This window comes from Chiloscyllium plagiosum, chromosome 5 (assembly GCF_004010195.1).
Source record: "Chiloscyllium plagiosum isolate BGI_BamShark_2017 chromosome 5, ASM401019v2, whole genome shotgun sequence".
NCBI lineage: Eukaryota > Metazoa > Chordata > Chondrichthyes > Orectolobiformes > Hemiscylliidae > Chiloscyllium > Chiloscyllium plagiosum.
In genome coordinates this window covers 87,771,273-87,787,217 of record NC_057714.1, presented here as the reverse complement: position 1 = coordinate 87,787,217, position 15,945 = coordinate 87,771,273, and positions in this window count along the sequence as shown.

Here is a 15,945-nt window from a genome sequence, read left to right as displayed (position 1 = left end):
TGGACTATAACCTGGTGTTGTGTGATTTTTAACTATATAGATCATAAGGTGTTTAGACAGAGCGAGACATACAAGGTCACCGGTGCACAGGAGGTGCACAAAAGTGAGATCAACTTTAAATTGGGAATTAGAGTGGTCCATTCAGCAGTCTAATAACAATGGGGAAGAAGCTGTTCTTGAACTTGTTGGTGTGTGTGTGTGTTCAAGCTTCTGATGTTCCTGGTGGAAGAGATTGAAAGAGAATATTACCAGGAGTGGGAGGGGTCTTTGTTGGCAGCCTTTCCGCAGCAACAAGAAGTGTAAACGGAGTCCGTGGATGGGAGGTTGGCTTCTGTGATAGTCTGGGCTGTGTTCACAAGTTCCTGTAATTTCTTACAGTACTGGGCAGAGTAGTTGCTGTACCAAGCCGATATGTACCCAGACAGTATGCTTTCTGTGGTGCTTCTGCAGAAGTTGGTGAGGGTCCTTATGGACATGCTGATTTCCTATGCCTCCTGAGTTAGAGAGGCTGTATTGTGCCTTCTTGACTGTCATATCTACATAGAAGATCCAGGACACATTGTTGGTGATCGTCTCACCACTCTCAACTCTCTCAATGTCTGCTCCATTGATGTAGATAGGGGCTTGGAGGGGAACTCAACACGTGGAGGGGTTAATATTGAAGGTGGTGGTTGGGGAACCCATCAAGTAGGCTATTTTATCTTGGATGGTGTCAAGCTTCTTGAGTGTTGTTGGAGCTGCATCCAACTGGACAAGTGGGGAATATTCCATCACATTCCTGACTTGTGACTTGTAGTTGTTGGACAGGCTTTGGGGAGACTGGAGGTGGGTTATCCACTGCAGAATCTGCAACTTCTGACCTGCGCTTGTAGCCAAGGTATTTATATGACTCGTCCAATTTAGCTTCTGATGAAAAACTCAGGATGTTGGTGCCGTGGGATGTCATGGGGCGATGGTTAGCTTCTATCTTGGTGGTGGTAGTTATTGCCTGGGACTCGTGTGATGGGAATGTTATTTGCTGCTTAACATTGCCAGGGTTGAAGGATTTGAGCTATAGGGAGAGGTTGAATAGGCTAGGGCTGTTTTCCCTGCAGCATCAGAGGCTGAGGGGTGACTTTATAGAGGTTTATAAAATCATGAGGGGCATGGATAGGATAAATAGACAAAGTCTTTGCTCTGCGGTGGGGGAGTCCAGAGCTAGAGGGCACAGGTTTAGGGTGAGAGGGGAAAGATATAAAAGAGACCTAAGGGACAACCTTTTCACACAGAGGGTAGTACGTGTATGGAACGAGCTGCCAGAGGAAGTGGTGGAGACTGGTACAATTGCAATATTTAAAAGGCATCTGGATAGGTATATGAATAGGAAGGGTTTGGAGGGATATGGGCCAGGTGTTGGCAGGTGGGAAGAGATTGGGTTGGGATATCTGGTTGGCATGGATGGGTTGGACCGAAGGGTCTGTTTCCATGCTGTACGTCTCTATGACAATGAATTGAAGCTTAAAGGTTGCCCAGTCTTTGTTGAATGTGGTAGGGACTGGTTCAGCATTGTATATTGTGTTTTGTAAAATCTGTGCTGATATTATTTGCACAGGAAAGAAGACTTTTCTTTGAGTGGAACCTTTGTACAAAGCTAAATCTGAATAATCTCAAATACCCAAGACAAAAAGCCAAGTTCAAATTCCTGAGAGCTGAATAACACACAAGAAATTTTGAGCCTGTATTTGATGATGCATTACTTTACAAAAGAGATTCATACCGTTTGGAGGTGTTTCAGTTTTGACTCATAATTTAAATTTTGATTGTTAGGTACAAAATCAACTTCATCCTGAAACATGTAACTTCTCAAAGTCAAATAAGATGTGTAATAAATACCAGTGACACCCACATCCCACATACAAATAAAATGAAGATGAAATTAAAGAATATCTTGCTGCTGTGTATTAGCTTTGTTTTGGAATGACTGAACCAATACACACTTTAATTCACTTTCCAGTTTCAGTTTAGATATCTTCATCATGCAACAGCTTTTACTGTTCATCGCTGACTATTGTGTGCCTACACTGTCCCCACTGAGTATCCTGAGAGTGGATTGCCTTTCAATGGTTTGAGAGACTGTTTTGCACAATCGCTCTGCAGAAGCATGGCAGTTCTTTCTAACTCCACAGTTGTCGAAGTGTTCAGTAGTAGGAACTGCTTATGCTTCATGTGAAATACCTTTTCATCTTGAAAGCCAGCAGGACTGAAATCTCCTAAACTGATCGGCAGTTTTGGATTTGTAACTCACTGTTGAATCAGTGTGAAGTTTTAGCTTCATGACTCAATAATAACACCAAGCAAGTGCGTTTAAACTTTCCAGACTGCACCTCTTTGATGGCAGCTTCCAGGTCTTAGCTTGATCAGCTGTGGGGTGAAGCAGGGGTCAGAGCTGTTTTTGGCCAGGCTTTGAAGGCTGTCCCTAGGGGGGGAACGTGTCCAGCTCTCATTAATTGGCTTGTGATCAGGACCATGCAATTCCAACAGACGAGAGCCAATTACTTGCAGCAAGAACTTGTGTCACTTTGTAAACTCTGAGATTATTTTGCCACCTCTCCTTGGCCTAGCCCCTCCATTCTCCTAAGAAACCCTGGAATGTATAATCTGTGGCACCATCAAAGCCTGATTTAAAACTTCTGCTAATGGTTTGTTCTAGTGGTGTGTGTTAGAATTTGTTTTTGGATGGTAACTTAAGTTTTACTTTCAGGCTCTGTTTTTCACATCAAAGAGAAACCGAGTAATATAACCACTATTGTGCATTGACTTCCGTCAGGGGCCACCTAGTGTTGTTAGCAAGAGAAAAGTACCATACAGAGCAAAATACACTTTATTTAGCTGCTGTCTAACCAAATTCAAAAATTAAATGTTCATCAGTATTGGAAAAGACCAGACTTTTGTTATTGCGGTTGGGAGACGCCTGGTGTTGGACTGGGGTGTACATAGTTAAAAATCACACAACACCAGGTTATAGTCCAACAGGTTTAATTGGAAGCACACTAGCTTTCGGAGCGATGCTCCTTCATTAGGTGGTAGTCCTGATCACCTGATGAAGGAGCAGCACTCCAAAAGCTAGTGTTTTCAAATAAACCTGTTGGACTATAACCTGGTGTGTGATTTTTAACTTTGTTATTGCACTGACTCTATATCCAGCTGTCTTTGTAAAATAAAGCCCTACTTTATGATCTTCTTTTCCAAAATTCCAAAACAATGTATAAAATAGTAATTACTGCTCCAAAAAATCAAGGAACCCCGCTCCAACACTGAGAAAAGGGACAGCTCTTACAGTCACAATTTTCTCCCATTCTCCATCTTGGATTATCCAGAATCCTGTTTGTGCCTTTATTGGTCAGTGCATTGAGTATAGAAATTGGGAGATCATGTTGCAGCGGTACGGGATGGATGCATAGAGAGGATGTTGTGAAACTTGGAAGGGTTCAGAAAAGATTTACAGGGATGTTGCCAAGCTTGGAGGGTTTCAGCTACAGGGGAGGCTGAATAGGCTTAGGCTATTTTCTCTAGTGTCAGAGGCTGAGGGGTGACCTTATAGAGATTTATAAAATCATGAGGGGCTTGGATAGGGTAAATAGATAAAGTTGTTTTCCCCAGGGTAGATGAGTCGAAAACCAGAGAGCATACATTTAAGGTGAGGGGGAAAGATTTAAAAGGGACCAAAGGGGTAACCTTTTCACGCAGAGGGTGGTGTGTGTCAGGAATGAGCTGCCAGAGGAAGTGTTAGAGGCTGGTATAATTACACCATTTGAAAGACATCTGAATGGATATATGAATAGGAAGGGTTTAGAGAGATATGGGCCAAATGCTGGCAAATGGGGCTATATTAGTTTGGGATATCTGGTTGGCAAGAGCAGTTGGAGTGAAGAGTGTTTCTGTGCTGTACATCTCTGTGACTCTGTGACTCTTTTATAAAGTGCAGAATCTCTGACTATTTAAGCAGTACTATCAGGCAGATAAACTTTAAAGGCACAGTTCAAGAGGTCTCTGTGGTTCCAAAGTTTGATAATGCTGCAAATTTTAAAACTTTGTTCAACTTTACATGATAAACTACAGAGCAGGACATGACCCACCAGCACCAGCTGCATGTACACCCCTACCACTGACACTGACACTTCACTTTCAGAGACTCCTTGCTACCATCCTGGCATCCTCCATTGCACCAGCATTGCATCCTGCAAAGGTAAACTGGTCGAGGAGGGCACTCTATCAGCTTGGGTACAGATACTGCACAGGGAAAAGGACTCATTACACAGTGTGTACCAGGCTGTCTAACAGAGCTGCTCCCTCAGCACATATTCACCTGGTGCCTGCAGGAATGCCCTTGGCATGCTTTCCTTGCCCTACCATGCATTGGCAATTGGTACTTCCGTGTGGAGGCAACATGGATGGTTGCGCCAGGTTAGTGGTGTGGGTGAGGGGGTGTCAGAGATATAGCCTTGGTGGAGGTACTACATTGGTGGTGCAGTGATAAGCTAAGCATGAGGCAGCAGAGAGCTGAGTAGTGCTCTTACACTGGTGGGACAGAGAAAATCATTGACCTTCTTGCTGCACTACAGCCTCCTCACCCTGGAGAGAGCACTGACCCAGGTGGCAACTCTGACCACACTGGTATGGTGTGGTGGCATGATTGCCTCTATTGGTCCCCTGGCAAGAGGGCTGCTTTCCTGTCTGCCAGCCCATCCACAAGGATCTCCTGATCCCTACCTGGGACGTGTGGTGCCATCTTTCCTGACACCTGCACAGCCAAGCAGCTCAGCCTCCAGTTGGCAGCACTCCTGCAGGTGCACAATAGGCCACAGGCATGTTGGTCTTTAGAAGGACTCATCCTGAGCAGTCAGTTCCTCCCTGAATGGCATGTGGTAAGATGGCATAGAGATAGGGCATGGTTCGCAACTATGAGGGCAAATGTCAGTTAAAGCAGTAAGTTAGCTAAGATACAGGGAAAAACCTCACTTGGTCTCATGGTAACAATCACTCCACAGAACTCAATGCGACTTGCATTTAGCCAAAACATGATAAGGTTCTACCCTTAATTTTGGAGAGGATGAGTAGAGTTCTTGCAGAGATCCTGTGAGTGGAGACCACCATCATCTTCTCAAGTATAAATAGGGATGGGCAATAAAAGCTGGTCCAGCCAGTGTCGCTCACATCCTATAGGTGAACGAAAATGTGAGAATCCAACTTTTGCCTTTGATATTCCACGACGTTACCACCTGCTGAATTTCACACCATCCTTGGAGGTTACTGTGGACCAGAAACTGAACTCGAATAGCTAAATAAACAGTGTGTCTATAAGAGCAGTTTCAAAGTTAGGAATTTTAAAATGAGTAACTCATCTCCTATCTCCTCAAAACCTGTCCACAATCTACAAGGTACAAACCCAGAAGTGGGATGGAATATTGCTCACTTACTGGGATGAGTGCAGCTCCAACAGCAATCAAGAAACTGGGTGTAGCAATCCAATTGATAGACACATCTACCATCTTTATCTTCCAATCCCTTCACCACTTGTCCACAGTGTGTACTATCTACTAGATACACTAACTCATTAATGCCCCTCTGATAGCACTTTCAAAATCTGATCTCCACTATCTGGAGGGACAATAGGAGCAGATTTTTTGGAACACGTTCACCTCCAAGCTGCACACTATTCTGCCTTTCCTACACTGTCATGGACACTGAAAGATCCTGGAATTCCCTCCCTAACAATATTGTGGGTCTACTTACAGCCCAAGGACTGCAGTGGTTCAAGAAGGCAGTTCACCATCACCTTCTCAAGAGCAAATAGAGAGAGACAATAAATGCCGGTCAGCTAATGATGCCCTCGTCCCTGAACAAATAAAAAGTATTTAGAATTATAACTTTCCTTGACTGGGAAGCATATGATAAAAAATGATTGACTGTGATATAAAACCGCTCAATTAGATTGTCCAGAAGATTGGTTATTTAACTGTACCAATGAAGTATTTGACTGTTGTTTTGTATACAGTGCTGAAACAGATGTGGTTGTACCAATGTTTGATAGGACAGTCATTTGTTGATGTGTCTTAAGTGAGAAATGCATTGTGACGGGTGTTTAAAAGTACTAGTTCAAGTGGAAATTAGTTGCTATTTTAAGAACAAAATGTAGCCAAGAGATTTACCATTTTAATTTTGTTAAAGAGCAGCAACATATCTTCTCAGGTATTGCATGGGCGGATGATGCAGTGTTACTTTTAATTCGGTCACACAATGTAAGTTTTCTCCTGTAATTATTTTACAAACATAATCACGGACACGTCAAGTGAAGAATCAGGAGGACTTTCATCAATGAAAGTGGTGAGAAAGTGGAACTCACTACCCAGGAGATGGCTAAGGTGCGAGAAAGGAATAGAAGGATATGTTGATTGGGCAAGATGAAGAAATTTGCAATGAGGATTGGGTGTGGCCGAACATAACACACCCGATGAGCTGTTTCATTGCTATGAAGGTTTATGTAATTTTTTGACAAGACTGCAAGACTTCATGAATAGATTTAGAATACTGGTTAATATCCTGTTGCTATATAAAAAAAACTTCAATTCTCCGAAGTTTTGCCAAACAAGGTAGTCTGTTTGAGTTTGGAACAATGTTGTAGATTTGGCAATTGCAAAGCGCCATCTGTTGGTCATCTGCTGTGATTGTCAGTTGACTCCTGATCTCAGCAGAGTCTACACTAATGATCAAAATAAAACTGTTTCTTTAAGTTTTCAAAGGACAATTGGGCACACTACTGGTCACTATTTTGCAGATGTAATGAATAGTCTGAATTGAACAACCCTCTCCTAACCTCCTGTTAGATTGAGAGGTGGTCAGTGCAGTTAGTGAAGGGGGAAGGTGAAGGTGAAGTTATATGTGCAGAAAATTGTAATTACTTGAAACTTGCTGAGATGAATGAGTTCAAAGAGAAACTGGAGGCACTCTTGAGGGAAATAAACTTGCAGGGCTCTGGGTATAGAGCAGGGGAGTGCAACTGAGTAGAGAGTCACCTTGAACCGTGATGAGCGAATGGTGTTTTTCTGTGTCATAATTATTCTGAAACTTTGTAATTCTTTTTATTTCAGTTAATTAACAGTCAAATCACTCAATTTCTGGTTTTAGATAACTAGAATTTTAAAAATTGTTTTCTTCACCTTTAGTGGATAAAATTTATTTTTATTGAATATATAAGGAACACTGTTTACTACATTATTGTGGTATACATTTCATGTAACTATGGTTTTGCAATCTCAAGTGACCTTGAGAGTGGAAGTTCTCTCTCTTCAATCACTGAAGTGATTCTTTGAAATTAGTTGGTAAAACTGCCAGCAGCAAATAAAACCTGTAAAATTTATCTAAGACTTCAAACAAATACTGTCAAACATTCTTCAGAATGTCAGTTAGCTTACTGAGTTACACAACTATCCACATGAACCCACAATATGACTATCGAAAACCATTATTTCCTTACCACTTCTGATATAGTACCTTGCTTCTTGCTTCTGAAGGGTTTAAATGTGCAGGATGCTTTAACATTTTGCTTTCAATGCACAATGATGTGCAGGAACACCACCACCTGCAAACTACTTTCCAAGCCATGCACTGTCCTGACCTGTTAATATTATTGCCTTTCCTGCATTGACGCAGAGTCGACATCCAAACAGCATTGTGGGTCTACCTACACTCCAAAGCTTGCAGTGTTTCAAGATGACAGCTCACCACCACCTTCCTGAGGGTGACTAGGGATGGACAATAAATTATGATCTGGCTTGTGATACCAGCATTCCCTGAATGAATTTTAAAAAAAAACTAGAATTGAACTGAGCTTAGAACACTACCTGCACATAAAGTGAATTTGGGCTGCAGCAGACTCAGAGTTTCCTCTCCATAAAAAGCTTCATCTCACAGACATAATTCAGACAAGCTCACACACCATCTGAGAATGGAGCAGGGAGGACAGGAAATTGGTGAAATGCCATATTGTCAGTCATTCAATTTATACAGCTGGGTAGACAGAGCATTCCACTTATTGATATGACATCTCTCATGTTGATAAAGTTTGGCAAAGGAAAAGACATATATTTTTTCCTAGGGACTTTATTGTACTATATTTTCTCCAAGTTAATATTTCAGAACAGTTCCAATGGAAAGCACCTAGACACATGTCCAAGAGCCTAGGTAATTTGGAGCAAGTTCAAGGTTTGCTTTACAGCTTACATTCTCATAATCAACTTCAGAGTGAGGGTTTAGGGCATTTGACACTAACAGTCCTGTGACATTCCCTCTGTCACTTTTAGGATGAAAAGTCAAACCACGAGGAGAGATCATAGATCAAGTGGTTTTAATTTTGTCACAAAAATGGATCAACTCACTTTGATGAATGCTTGAACATGACTCCAATTTATTTTTTAATTAAAAGTATTTGCACTTTGTAACTATGACTTTTATAATTGCAAATGTAATTCCTGGACGAGCCCATGTTGTGAAGCTGTGAGAAGGTATAAAGCCAATTTCTTATGGAACAAGTGTGACTTGCCAAGAAACAAATTCCATTACAAACTGATCTAATCAGTCATTCAGCATTCCACTAATTCCCAACAGCAACCAATTCACCCTCGTGAGCAGTATTCAGGAAAACTGTGGTGTTGCAGGGGTAATGTCACTGCCTTCAGACAGCAGTCCTGGTTTGGAATCCCACCCCTTCCAGCAGTATGTCATAAGATATCTGAACAGGTCGATTAAAAATGTAGATACTATTTGGGTTAGAATTCAATGTGAGGAAAACCGATTCTTACAATCCCAGAAACCCAACTATCTCTCTGCCGTTAACTAGAGACAGTCAAAATAAACATCATTCTACTCCATCTTCCTTTTATCTTACATTACATTGCATGTGGCTTTGAGCTAGCTGAAGTACAGGTTTGAAATGTCCTTGTTAAATGTCCAAATGGGAATTCTCAGTGATAATCAACTTGCCTCTCAGGAAAAGGGGTTAACAATAAGTTAGTATTTTAGACCGTAAACAGAAAGTGCTGGAGAACCTCAGCAGGTCTGGCAGCAGCTGTAGAGAGAGAAGCAGAGTCAACTTTGAGTCCAATGACCCTTCTTCAGCATTTTAATACCTTTTCATCAAATGCTTTTGCAATCTGATTGCTTGAAAGAACTCAATGATTGTGCTATATAACAGATGGAGAATAATAGATTAACCTGCTTTTATGTAGCAGCTTTCACCTTAGGCTGGGAGTGCTTCATACCCAAGGTGAATGTGAACACTTCGTAATATGGGTACAGGAACTCCAAGGCATATTTACAATGATGGAAACGATTTGACAACGATGACTACCTAGTTACATTGAGAGGGTGGCAGAATGGAGATAGCGCAAAGATGTTTGAGTGATTAGCATCAATAGAGTCCTCAAAATAGATGCCTGCAAAAACAGGCCCAATGATACAATTACCAGTGATAGGCATCGCCAGGCCAAAACAACCTGACATGTGCATATTTGATGTCACTACGCTCTGTACCTGAATGTCAGACCTGTGAAGATGTCTCTCCTGACACCAAGGTTCAGGGAGTGGGGACAAAGATCAAATGCAGGGTCAAAGGTCATGCAGTAGCACTGCCCCTTCAACTAGGCAGCTCCACTTGGTGGAAGAGGGAGAGGATTTTGGACTTGGGAGGACTCTGGGGATGAGGTATGGAAAAGAGCACCAACAACAATCTTTCATTTCATGGTACATCCATGGCCTGGCTCAATAGATAATCCTTCCCATTAGAAGGCAGCTGCCTCTATCTCTTGACACCTGCTCACTGACACTCAGTTTGATTTCTGCCAAGACCACTTTGCTCCTGATCTCATTACAGACAAAAGAGCTGAATTCCAGAGGTGAGGTGAGAGTGACTGCCTTTTTTGACTGTGTGTGGCATCAAGCCTAGTCTAACATGGCCAGTTTCAAGGCAAGTCCAGGCTGATTTTGAAATTATTTCCATATTTAACATCTTGCCTGACCCAAATTCGCATATCTAGGAGGCTTCAAGTTCCTCCCTGTGTCATTATTAAGATAGTCAATGATCTCATTTTTTCAAAAAAAAGCAACCTTCTCAATATATATACCTGTCTGTTCCTAACTGCCCCACCTGAGGTGGCAGGTCTGCGAAAACACAGCAGAATAGTTATGCCATACTTATGAAACCTGAGAACTAATATGCTTTCTCCACCTGTCCACCCTAAACGATCTGTGCACATATACCCCCTTAAGTTCACGCACCCCCTTTAGAAACCTCATTTATATGGCTTCTCCTCCTTTCCAACAAAACTAATAACTTCATTCTTGCCTGCATTAAATTCCATCTGGCACTGACTGCCCATTGCACCAGACTGTTCGTGCCCTCATAAAGTTTATCTGTTTGAGATACTTCCAGGTTTGCTCTCATCCATGCATGTTAGCATTGCGCAATGTACACAACAGGTCTAGTAACTAATGTCGATTAAAAAAAACACAGGGACCCAACATACACCTTCGGGCACACTTCCAGTCTGAAAAATAATCTCTTAAATCGACATTTCTCTTCATTCAGCCAGTTTCAAATCATTGCTGCCACTGTCCCTTTTATTCCAAAAGCACTAACTTTACTGACAAGCCTGATATGAGGCACTTTGTTAAACATCCTTTCAAAGTCCATGCACGTCAACTATTTTATCCCCATCAGCCCTCTGTGACCTCACCAAAAAAAAATCAATCAGGACAAATAAAGACAATTTGTCCTGAACAAATCCATGCTGGTTTTTCTGAATTTACCTGCATTTATCCAAAGGAATGTTAATGTTGTCCCAAATGATTATTTCTAAAAGACCTTCTTTTAGAAGCCACTGATGTTAAACTGACTGGTCTGATGTTATTTGACTTATCCTTCTACCCTCTTTTGCCTCACACCTCCTATGACCACCCTTTCACTATGTACTAGAAACATTTGGATTGTTTTTTATCCTACAATTTCTGTGGATTTGTGTGGAGTCTGATCAAAACTACTTTGAAAATGATTGCATGGGTCAATACCATTTCCCCCTCACTAATATCTTTTTTTTTCCTCTCCAGGTCACATGTATTGTGACTCAATGACTGTATGGCCATTTCTTCACTGTTACGGAGTCAAAATCTTAGAATCTCCTCACTAACAGCACTGTGGGTGGAAGTACTCCACAATAGTCTCTAGTGATTGCAGAAGGTAGCCCTCCACAGCAGTTAGGCAATGATGCTCACATCCCCTGAACAGATCATTAAAAAGTCAGGAAAAAATTATTTCCTTCTCAAATACATGCATCGCAAATACATTGTTCACCTTCTCGACCTCTCTACATAATTTCAAGGAATTTTCACACAATAGATGGGAAGATTACTATCCTGCAGAACAATAATAACTGTGGATGCTGGAAATCAGAAATAAAAATACAAATTGCTGGGAAAATTCAGCAGGTCTGGCAGCATAAGTGAGAGAAAGCAGAGTTAACATTTTGGGTCCAGTGAAGGGGTCCGATGGAGGACACTGGACACGAAACGTTAACTTAGTTTTTCTTCTCCCCAGGTGCTGCCAGAAGTATTGAGATTTTCCAGCAATTTCTATTTTTGTTACTATTCCGCTGGTTGCAGATTGGGCACTTCTGAGTTCTCACGAATCTCTCCCCAGTTTATAGGTATTTAAAATATTAAGGGTTCGCTAATCTCACTCCTGATCCCCTCCAATCCCTGTATAAAAGCCATCTGGATTGGGAGTTACCACCTCTGTATACATATAAGCATATATGTATACAGACATATTTTACTCAACTCAAAACAGAAAACACTGGAAGTTTTGTGGAAGTGAGACACTGTTTTACTTCTTCAGCTTCTGCTGCAACAATGAACACAATTCCAGTCTTTGTTTACAGAAATTGCTGAGATTTGTTGTTAAGACAGAGCAGCAGGGTGCTGATTAATGAAGATCTGAATGTCTGCATGTTGCATTGGCATTAATTTTACAACAGCAAATGTTTTTCTATAACCAACCTACTCCTGACTAACACCCAGCAATATGTTTGTTTGGCACTTAGTACATATTGCAGAATACTCAAGAGGACTCAGGTGGAGATGATTTTACTCAATACAAGATTGCCATCTGATATAAAGCTTTTCCTGTTCTTACAAACTAGCAAGCCAAGTAGTTACATAACTTGAAATTAAAATGATCCAAAATCAATGTTTCATCACTAGAGGATCAGAAAGGTTTACGGATAGCAGCAATGGACAATTAACTTTATTCAAGGTTCTTCCCTCTCATCTATTGTAGACTCTTAACCATCAGATTAATTTTCCATTGAAAATCTATGGACGAACAGATAAATTCCAAGATCATTTAGACTATCCTAGCTAATACATTTTTCATTATGCAATTTAGGCCAGCTGCTTTCCACACATCCCCCTCCAAACCCAGCATAGAAACTAGCAAATCACCTTAACAGTGTGGCGACCTCAGTCTATATTTATAATCATTCGCCAGACCTGAAACTAACTCTTTTGGTAGGACACAAATACCACAATAAAAGCTCTTTTGGAGCCCTTTGCTAGCATATAGATGTGGGTGAGTGCGAATGAACAACAGCAGTGAATCATGTGTGCATAATGTAGGGAATATTCTGGTGGATGTACCAGAATACTAAAAATACTATTGACTACTAAAAATACTATTGACTACTAAAAATAGTCTAGGAAAACGATCCTCTTTCTTATTGCCCTGTTTTCATTTGAATCTTAGGATTGTCTCTGTGAGACAACAGTATATACTTAGACCAAATAGAGGAGACACTTCAAGCTCTATAAAACTCAATTAATTTATTAAGTACTTAAATAAATGATACAGGCTTTTAACTACGAGAGACATCACAGTCACTGCCTTTCACTACCCTGGGTTCTGCAACTAACTGAAAATGTTATTCCCCAGGAGAGAATTGGCAGCTGGACAGGCTGGAACTCTTCTTGATGTCTTCTCCATGCCTCCTGACATGGGGTACCTCTTCACAGCAGTGAATCTTGAGTCCTGCTAAAATCAGGAGGTTTCCAGGCTGCTATATTTTAATACAATTCATACCTGCCAAGTTGGCATTCCAATTTCCTTATTTGGAATTGTTGGTGAAACTCGTCCAATTCCAAATGGCTTTGTCGAACATAGCTAGCAATGGTCCAATTCCTTTGGTAGTATAGTATATATATACTGTATATAGTATATAGATATTGGTATAGTAGACAAAGAAGAAGATTATCTAAGATTACAAAGAGATCTTGATCAATTGGGTCAATAGGCTGAAGACTGGCAGATGGATTTCAATTTGGATAAATGCGAGGTATTTCATTTTGGTAAAAGAAACAGACCAGGGGTGCAGCTACATAATGGTTTGAAGTTTGTTAACCAACTTGTCTATATGTGATGCAAAGTGTTTAGCAAGCTTGCCTTCATTGCTTAGACCTTTGAGTATAGGAGTTGGGATGTACAGGATGGTGGGGAGGCCTTTTCTGAAGTACTCTAGTTCTGGTCATCCTGTTATAGGAAATATATTATGTTGGAGAGGGTTCAGAAAATATTTATCAGGATGTTTCTGGGAATGGACGTTATGAGTTATAAGGAGAGGCTGGATATGCTGTGACTTTTTTTTACTGGAGTGTAGGAAGTTGAAGGGGTGACCTTATAGAGGTTTATAAAATAATGAGGGGTATAGATGAAGTGAATGGAAAGACTAGGACTTTACAAAACTGAGTGTGATTGGTTAGGTGAACTAGAAAGGACTTCTAAAGGATAAATCAGAGGTAAATCAGAGGAAAGAAGTAAAATGTGAGATCCTTGGGGCACAAAGCAGACATGTCCCCTCCAAAAATAAAAATGGTACTGCCAAATCTAGACGCCCCCCGGCTGTACAGGAAAATGCAGGGGAAATTTAAGCAGGTAAAAAAAAGCTTATGATAGTTACAAAAAACGTAACACCGCAAATAGCCCAGAGGAGTTACAGGGATGAAGTAAACAAAAAAATCAAAACAAGGGCATCAACAAATATTAGCATTCAGGATAAAGAAAAACCCAAGTATGTTTTACCAGTATATGAAGAGTAAATGGATACTTGAGGAAAAGGTGGGACCTATCAGAGATAAAGGAGGAGACTTGTGTAATGATGCAGAGGATATGGGAAGAACTTTAAATGATTTTTTTTGGTCTCCATATTCACAAAGGGATGATGTGGATATCCAGGATGAGCAATGTGAAACACTGGACAAAATAATCAAAGAGGCGGTATTAGGAGTTGGAATCTTTGAAAATGGATAAGTCACCAAAGCCAGATGGATTATTCCCTGTGAACCAATCTAAAATGAGAGATCATAGTTTTAGGATAAGGGATAGCAGATTTAAAACAGAGATGAGGAGAAATGACTTCTCTCAAAGGGTCATGAATCTGTGGAATTCACTATCGCAGAGTTTGTTGGATGCTGGGACATTGAATAAATTTAGAGGAGGAGATAGATATGTCTTTAATTAGTAATAGGTTGAAGGGCTATGGAGAGTGGGCAGGAAAGTGGAGTTGAGGCCAAGTTAAGTTCAGCCTCGAGGGGCTGAATTGCCCGCAACTGTTCTTATGTTTGGCTTAAAAACAGATGATGAAAATGCTCAGAGCAAAATATAAAGTTGTAGTAAATTGTAGTAGTGTTTGAGATATAAAACAGGTGTTAATGATGGGTGTGAATAGTAGAGTGTTGTGCTGACAGCACAGCCATTCAAAGAAAACACAAGGTTGGGGAGTGGGGGGCATTCTCAGAGAGGAGGCATTCTGCAAAAGTCACCCAGGCTGCATTTGGTCTCACCAATGTAAAGAAGACCACATTGTGAGCAATGCAACAGACTAGATTGAAAATAGTTATATGTCAATGGCTGCATTACCTGGAAAATGCATTTGGGGCTGTGACCATTTACCTCCTCCATCCTCGATGTCCAAGTGTTACACCTTCTGCAATTGCATGGGAAGATGTCAGGGGGAATACTTCAGGAATAGCTGTTTGCAGAAGTGGATGAGGGTGTAATGGAGGAACATCCTTCCATCAGTCCTAACAATCTTTCCCCACCCTCCAGTACAGAACCAATGGGGAGTAAAAACAACTGCTGCTGAGATTTAAAGAGTTGGGTGATGAACACTGAAGGCATGGGAAAAAAATGCCATGTTTAGTGTAGGGTGTAGGTTTGCTCGATGAGCTGTAGGTTTGATATCCAGACGTTTCATCACTTGGAGGTCGCCACTGATGATGTTACCTAGCCAGGTAAAGCGAAGCTGTTGTCTCCTGCTTTCTATTTATATGTTTGTCCTGAATGGGGTTCCTGGGGTTTGTGGTGATGTCATTTCCTGTTTGTTTTCTGAGGGTTAATAGATGGTATCTAGATCTATGTGTTTGTTTATGGCGTTGTGGTTGGAGTGCCAAGCCTCTAGGAATTCTCTGGCATGTCTTTGCTTAGCCTGTCCCAGGATAGATGTGTTGTCCCAGTCAAAATGGTGTTTTTTTTCATCCGTGTGTAGGGAGAGGGAGAGAGGGTCGTGTCTTTTTGTGGCTAGCTGGTGTTCGTGTATCCTGGTGGCTAACTTTCTTCCTGTTTGTCCTACGTAGTGTTTGTGACAATCCTTGCATGGAATTTTGTAGATGACGCTGGTTTTGTACATGGGTTGTACTGAGTCTTTTAAGTTTGTTAGTTTTTGTTTGAGAGCGTTGGTGGGTTTGTGTGCTACTAGGATTCCGAGGGGTCTTAGTAATCTGGCTGTCATTTCTGAAACTTCTTTGATGTATGGTAAGATGGTTAGGGTTTTTGGCTGTGTTTGGTCTGCTTGTCGTGGTTTGTTC